Source organism: Lactuca virosa, chromosome 8 (genome assembly GCF_052849685.1).
Source record: "Lactuca virosa cultivar CGN04683 chromosome 8, Lactuca_virosa_CGN04683_v6, whole genome shotgun sequence".
In the NCBI taxonomy this organism is placed as follows: Eukaryota; Viridiplantae; Streptophyta; class Magnoliopsida; order Asterales; family Asteraceae; genus Lactuca; species Lactuca virosa.
Genome location: NC_136433.1, coordinates 214,108,641 through 214,117,109, shown reverse-complemented (window position 1 = coordinate 214,117,109; position 8,469 = coordinate 214,108,641).

The following is an 8,469-nucleotide window of genomic DNA, read 5'->3' as shown; positions in this document are numbered from 1 at the left end:
TCGAGAAGATCGAATCCATCTTCGAAGTTTGCGCCTGTTCCAAAGCAAACAAGGTTAAGTTTGCCGCTTGCACCTTCACCGACCGAGCACTGACCTGGTGGAATGGTCGAGTCAAACACCTAACCCTGCCGATTGCCAATGCCATGGGTTGGGAGAGCTTGAAAGAACTCATGTTGGCTGAGTACTGCCCGAGGGGCGAGATGCAGAAGTTAGAGCATGAGCTCTGGAACCTGAAGATGAAGAGTTCTGACATTGCTGCCTACACAGCTAGATTCTATGATCTGGCTCTTCTCTGTCCGGGAATGGTCATCCCGGAAAGCAAGAAGATTGAGAGGTACATCTGGGGACTGACGGCCCCAACCAAAGGAAATGTGTTGGCTCCTACGCCCACTACATTCGATAGCGCTAAGTGCCTGACGCAGAATCTGATAGATCATGGGGTCGATCTTGATGAGGTGACAACTGTTTCCAAACCACAACAGGAAAGTGGAGAGAAGAAGAAGAAGTTCTGGAACAAACGCAAGGGGCAGTCTTTGTAGGAGCCCTCCAAGAAACAGCAAACAGTGGCAGTTCATGCTGCTACTACTCCTGCTGCTACTCCAGCTGCTGTTACACCCACCCAAGCTCCTACTGGTGGTTATGTTGGAAACCTACCTCTGTGTAACAAGTGTAACTTTCATCATCACGGACCCTGCCGTGAATTGAAATGCAACAACTATGGAAAGAAGGGACACATGGCTCGATACTGCAAGACACCCGTTGAACCAACCAACCAGGCTCCTGGGGCAGGCGTTGGTCAAGCCTGCTATGGCTGTGGAGAGGTTGGGCACTTCAAAAGAAACTGTCCCAAAGCATCAACAGCAGGCAACACCGGGAGGGTACTAGCTATGGGCCAGGAGGAAGCGGTCGCTGATCCTACCGTTGTTACGGGTACGTTCCTCCTTGACAACTCTTATGCATGCATTCTTTTCGATTCTGGTGCGGAGAGGAGTTTTGTTAGTCATGCATTCAAACACCTACTCAAATGCAAATCCCAACCTTTAACTGAAACATTTACCGTCGAGATGGCTTACGGAAAGAAAGAGAGCACTAACGACATATTCATAGGATGTACTCTTACCCTAGACGATCATTCCTTTCCCATCGATCTTATGCTAGTTTCCATAAAAAGCTTCGATGTCATTATCGGCATGGATTGGTTGAGCCCCAATCGTGCTGATATCCTCTGCTACGAGAAAGCCATCCGTCTCAAACTTCCCTCTGGCGAAGCTCTCACTATTTACGGTGATAAACTCAGTTCGAACCTTCGTATCGTTTCATGCATCAAATCTCAGAAGTATCTGCGGAAGGAGTGTCATGCATTCCTAGCTCATGTTGTTGATGAAACGCAAAAAGTTAAAGACCTCGAGAGCATCCCCGAAGTCTGCAACTTTCCTGATGTCTTCCCTGAAGATCTTCCAGGAATTCCTCCTGAGCGCCAAGTTGAGTTTCATATCGACTTAATCCCTGGAGCTACTCCTGTAGCTAAATCCCCATACCGTCTAGCGCCGGCAGAAATGCAAGAGTTATCCAACCAGCTCAATGATCTAATCAGCAAAGGATTCATAAGACTGAGTTCCTCACCTTGGGGAGCCCCGGTCTTATTCGTAAAGAAGAAAGATGGATCCTTTCGGATGTGCATTGACTACCGAGAACTGAATAAGCTGACCATCAAGAACCATTATCCTTTACCCAGAATCGACGACCTCTTCGACCAACTTCAGGGAGCCAGTAATTTCTCCAAGATAGACCTTAGATCAGGGTACCATCAGTTACGATTTCACGAGAATGATATTCCCAAAACAGCATTCCGAACTCGTTACGGACACTACGAGTTCGTAGTAATGCCCTTCGGTCTAACCAACGCACCGGCAGTATTCATGGACCTAATGAATCGGGTGTGCCGCCCTTTCCTAGACAAGTTTGTGATCGTTTTCATTGACGATATACTTGTCTATTCGCGGAGCGAAAATGATCATAAACAACACTTGAGACTAGTGCTAGAAACATTAAGGGCGGAGAAGCTATATGCAAAATTCTCAAAGTGTGAGTTCTGGATCAGGAAGGTAACTTTCCTTGGTCACGTAGTTAGCGAGGAAGGCATACATGTGGACCCTTCCAAAATCAAAGCGATTGAGAATTGGTCAGCACCAAAGACACCCACAGAAATCCGTCAATTCTTGGGTCTCGCTGGCTATTATCGCAGGTTTATCCAAAACTTCTCCAAAATCGCTAAGCCTTTAACCACCCTAACACAGAAAGGTGTAACCTTTAGCTGGGGAGAAAAGCAAGACATTGTGTTTCAAACATTGAAGCAGGCCCTATGCAGCGCACCTATCATGTCCCTGCCCGAAGGGACGGAAGATTTCGTTGTCTACTGTGATGCATCCAATCAGGGCCTAGAATGTGTGCTCATGCAATGTGGAAAGGTTATCGCCTATGCCTCGAGACAGTTGAAAACACACGAAGCAAATTACACAACTCACGATCTAGAGTTGGGAGCAGTGGTCTTCGCGTTAAAGATCTGGAGACATTATCTCTACGGAACCAAGTGCACTGTCTTCACCGACCATACGAGCCTACAACATATTTTTGATCAGAAAGAGTTAAACATGAGACAGCGGCGATGGGTAGAGCTACTTAGAGATTAGGAGTGTGAAATACGCTACAATCCCGGCAAGGCCAATGTGGTAGCAGATGCCCTCTGCCGAAAGGAGTATTCAGGTCGTAGGGTGAAGGCATTGACTATGACCATCCGTTCTCGATTATCCACACAAATTCGAGAGGCTCAGCTGGAAGCCTTAAAACCAGAGAACATGTTGGATGAAGCGCTGCGGGGAATGGAAAAGAACTTAGAGGTCAAGGGAGACGGAGTTTACTATTTCATGAACCGGATATGGACCCCAAAGTACGGCGAGTACAGGGAGGTTGTCATGAACGAAGCTCACAAGACTAGATACTCCGTTCACCCAGGTTCAAATAAAATGTATCTGGATCTCAAACAACAATATTGGTGGCCGAATATGAAAGCAGAAATTGATACCTTGGTGGGCAGGTGCTTGACTTGCGCCAAGGTGAAGGTAGAATACCAAAAGCCCTCAGGTTTACTTCAGCAGCCAGAAATACCTGAGTGGAAGTGGGAAAGAATTACCATGGATTTTATCACTAAGTTACCCAGATCTCCGAGTGGGCACGACACCATCTGGGTAATTATCGATCGACTGACTAAATCCGCCCACTTCCTACCAATCAAAGAAAACTTCAAAATGGAGAGACTGTCACGAATCTACATTCGAGAGATAGTCCGCCTTCATGGTGTGCCTGTATCCATCATCTCCGATCGAGATAACAGGTTTACCTCAAGATTTTGGCAGTCACTACAGAAGGCTCTTGGAACTAAGCTGGATATGAGCACAACTTATCATCCACAGACAGATGGGCAGCGTGAGAGGACCACTCAGACATTGAAAGATATGTTGAGAGTTTGCATCATCGATTTTGGCATGTCGTGGGATACTCATCTACCCTTGGTCGAATTTTCCTACAATAACAGCTACCATACCAGCATCAAGGTTGCGCCATTCGAAGCTCTCTACGGCCGTAAGTGCAGATCCCCTTTGTGCTGGGCTGAGGTGGGCGACACGCAGCTAGTCAAGGGTCAAGTCCCCGACAGCACTCTCACGGGCCCATAAATCATCAGAGAGACTACTGAAAAGATCGTATAAATCCGGGAATGATTAAAAGCATCAAGAGATAGACAAAAGAGCTACGCCGATAAGAGACGAAAACCCTTGGAGTTCCAGGTTGGTGACCGTGTTCTGTTGAAGGTCTCACCTGGAAAGGCATAATACACTTCGGAAAGTGTGGAAAGCTGAATCCAAGATACATTGGACCATTCGAGATCCTCTCTAGGATCGGTCGCGTAGCATACAAACTTCGCCTACCACGAGAACTTAGCACCGTACATCCCGTCTTCCACGTGTCAAACCTAAAGAAGTGCCTGTCCGATGAGACACGTGTGATACCTCTCGATGAGATCGAACTAGACGAGAGCTTACACTCCGTGGAAGAACCCATAGAAATCATGGATCGGGAAGTCAAACGAACAAAATAAAGTCACATCCCGATAGTGAAGGTTCGCTGGAATGCCAAGCGGGGACCAGAATTCACCTGGGAGCGCGAAGATTCAATGAAACAGAAGTACCCTCATCTATTTCCGAGTCCATGATTTGTATACGGTGTCTGAATTTCGGGACGAAATTCCCGCTAACGGGGGGATGATGTGACAACCCGAAACTTTTTCCGTTTCCGTTATGCGATTTCCGTTAATAAAATTTGAATTTTATTAATTTTTCCGTCAAACGTCTTGGTTTAGAAAACCATCTAGTTTATATAATTAAATTTAAATACAAGTCAGAACCAAAATCGAGCGAAAAACCCGAATATCTCGAAAAATCAAGCAATTTCCGGCCAAAGTGAGTTTACGACCGTAAACTCGTTTACGACCGTACACCCATTTACGGCCAGCAAGGGTGGACCCCCCACCCACCGACCACGAAACCCTTATATATATGAGACCCCCACCCTCATTTGAACACTTTTGACAGGAAACTCCCTCATTTTCTCTCTAGAACCCCTGGCCGTAAACACCTAAAACGCCTATTTTCTTCCGAAGTACATCAAAAATCATCATTTGGGGTCGATTGGGAGCATCTGGAACACGTTTTCTGCGAAATCAAACACCCTTGTTCTTGAGTTTACGGTCGTACACCTTCATATCTTCAAAGGTCGTAAACCCTGTTCTTGAGTTTACAACCATAAACTCATCGAGTCTTCAAAGGTCGTAAACCCCAGTTCACGGCCGTAAACTGCCTGTCGACCGTAAACCACCCTTCACGGCTGAAAACCCCTGTTCACGGCCAAAAACCCCTGTTCACGGCCGTACACGTCTCTTGAGCAGTGAAAAACTCGTTTTCCGATTCAACCAAGTCCCGGTAACATTCCTTAACCGAGCACAAGTGTTTTTCTAACACTTTATCTAACGAAATCGCTAATTTAGATAAATATATGTATTTATTTGATATTAGGATTCCGTTAAGTGCCACGTACAACTACTCGAGGATTTCATTTCCAGTCGACGTTTTCACACAACAACAGTGAGTTCATACCCCTACGCTTTTACGATTTTTAAACGTTTTCAGGGGGGATACAAGCCAAACACAAATTCTTTTGTGAACTAATACAAAAGGACTTTTACCAAGTATAAAACTCATGCAATTGATTCAGACAAAGAGTTTCATATATCCCTTTTGTACTATGTTGAGCATAAGGGACGTTTTCAACAATTCAACCAAAATTGCATAGTTTTTCAAATTCAATATTCACATCATATACATGTAAACTATAATAGGTATAGTTTAGGGTTTTCAAAACATAACTTTTACGAGTTCAGAGTTATTCACCACTAAACATATAAACTATGGCAGATTTAGTTTATGGTATTCTTTACTACTAGGGCATGGAATTTAATAATTATTTAAGTATAATTATTACCGTAAACCGCATCCAATGGATTCTAATACAAGAAAATACTTCAGAATTACATGTAAACTAGATTGTAAAATATTGTGAGGGCCTATTTCAAAACTGTACCCTTAGGTGTACTGAATTAAATCCTATCCTAGTATAATCAGCGTCTCCTGGAGGGAGAGCGTGAGATTTGTGAATAGATCTATTCGGGATTGACAATCCCACACCTGAACTGCTAGCTACAGTTAGGCATGCATGCATGGGGTGACAAATGTCATTTAACCAACACTTGAAGAACGTTGTAAAGGTCTCTAGGTCATATCAATCATGGTTATACGACTCACCATAAGTATAAACTAATCATATGTTTACGAGATTTCACTCTTCAATGGTTTTAATTAAGTAATTAAACCTACTATACATATTGGTGTTAACCAGGGTTTTCATATTATATGATACTTACGTTACTGATAGTAGCCAGGGATTTCATGCAAGTACTTTCAAATATAATAACAGAATTCAATAAGGAACTTACATTGGGTCTTAGGGTTTAAGACTACTTTTCATAACTTAAGAAAATATTGGATTTTCTTGGAAGCATTACAAACCTTTCTATAAATCCATAAACAGATTTTGCTACATAACCTCGCTTATGAACTCACCAGCTTTATGTTGATACTCTTTCAAAACTGCTTGTATTCTCAGGAAATCAGTAGACAGGTACCTTCTGGAGTTTTGAGAAGTTGGAGCAACTAAAGTGATGTCTTTAAATTTTACTTTCACTTTTGATGTAATTAATCAAGTCTTTAACAGATGTAAACCTTTTTGTACATATATTCAATGTTTGGTTGTTTTTACTATGATTACTATGATACAATTGTTGTGATACTATACATGACGTCATCCACCCCCAAACGTTTCGCCATTCCGGTTTGGGGGTGTGACATTAGATCCGATTTCATGAGCTAGAGGGGTTCTTATATAGTGTGGCTTAATTAGGGTTACACCATGCAAACCCTACTGTGCATGACCTTCCATATTCCTCATGCTCCATGGGTTTAAACCTCCATGGATCATCCATGGGTCACCACATGGGTTTAGCCCAACACAAAGAACTATGGATCATAAGCCCACATTTTAAGAATGAATGATTTACATAATCAATCCCCATATATTTAATTAGTCTCTTTTTGATCACAAAATTAATTCCAAATTAATTCTTGATCTATACTTTAAATAATATGATTTCATATTAATAGATTAGAACTTATTATATATTAATAAACCATAAATAACCTCTTCTCAATTATCCATCCTTCAGATAGTTCTGGTGCCATGCAACCCAAATGGACCATGCTACTCTCGGGTCAAGTACATACCAATAATAGTTATGGGCTTAGACAGCTAATCCAACACCTATTCCAATTTATTGGTCTAGTTTTGCCTTGATAAACTTGTTTACTTTCAATAGGTCATCTTATATAAGACTTCCAAAGTGTATACACCCATATACACGCCCTTATGCCCTTTTGGGTTTTCAAGGTTTTATTGTAATAGGGCTACAATTTAGACCTTGCTTGATCCAAATCTTTCGGGTTGTCACATCATCCCCCTGTTAGAGGGAATTTCATCCCGAAATTAGCTTATTGGACGGCTCTTGCAACTAGTAGAAAGTTGTGGGTATCTTTTTTCATCTGGTCTTTCCGTTCCTAGGTGGATTTAGGTCCTTGCTTGGTGTTCCAGCGGACCTTCGCTATTGGTGTTTAACTTTTTCCTTTTGGTCATGATCCCCACATGTTCCTCTTTGGGGTGTAGGTTCTTGTTTACCGTGATCTCGTCGATTGGGGTTGGATACGTGGGATGTGGGATGTACGATGCTGAGTACTTGTGGCAACCGAAGTCTATGGGCTTCTGGTCCTATTCTGGCGAGGATCTCGAATGGCCTAATGAAGATGGTGTTCCTAGTGCCCTAGAGGTTGTGTTCCTAGACCTTAAGGATTGCTACTATTGTTTCCAAGGTTAAGGTTTCGTGTGGTGCAGCTGGCCTTATGAATCATAGGCTTCCTTAGGAGTTTTCTTCCTACGGAATCCTGAACTAGTGGGATGTCGACCTTTTCTTATTTCTTAGAGTTGGCTGAGTGGGGCGTCGATTTGGAATAGGGGATATCGATCCTTGATGATGGTTTTCCTGACTCTTAGTAGTCAGTTGTCCTATGGGCAATCCGCTTTTCCTCCTTATGATTCGGATGGGTGCTCTCTAAGGTTAGAGGCTTGGTCTGACAATTTCCTTACTTATTAGGTCGTTCTATTGATCGGACAATATCTGTTTTTGTGTTGGTGCTAAGTGACATTGGGGTTTTGCTATGGGAATGGCTCCAAGAGTCGAGTCGATTCTGAACTCAACTCGGCACATGGGTGATATCTCTTGGAAGAACTTTTGGAAATCTCGGGGAGGTTATAAACCTCTGGGATACCCTTGAAGTCTTTTGTTTCTTGTTTCCCATCTTTATTGTGGGGATAGGAAGGAGCGCGGTATCTCTTACATAAGTACTCATTAGCCTAGATGCTATAGATGGTTCGGGGATTTGTCATTATAGGTTGAAAGAGTTTTGTTAATCGATCGGGTAAAGCGAAAGGTCTCTTTGTAGTGCTTGAAATTGGTATGGTGAGGATCAAACCAGTCTGTGTCAAGTGACGACGTTGGACTTCTTATTGTAACAGATGTTAAGTCGATTTGGAAAGGAGATGATTGTTTAGAACGACAGTGTGTTCTATGTTCATGTTTCTAACGCTACCAGTTTCATCATCGTTATTACTGTTGTGACTATTTTGTACCGGATTGGGGGTGTTCTAGTAGTACAAGTACTTTGATATATAATGATGAAATTTCGAAGTCTGATT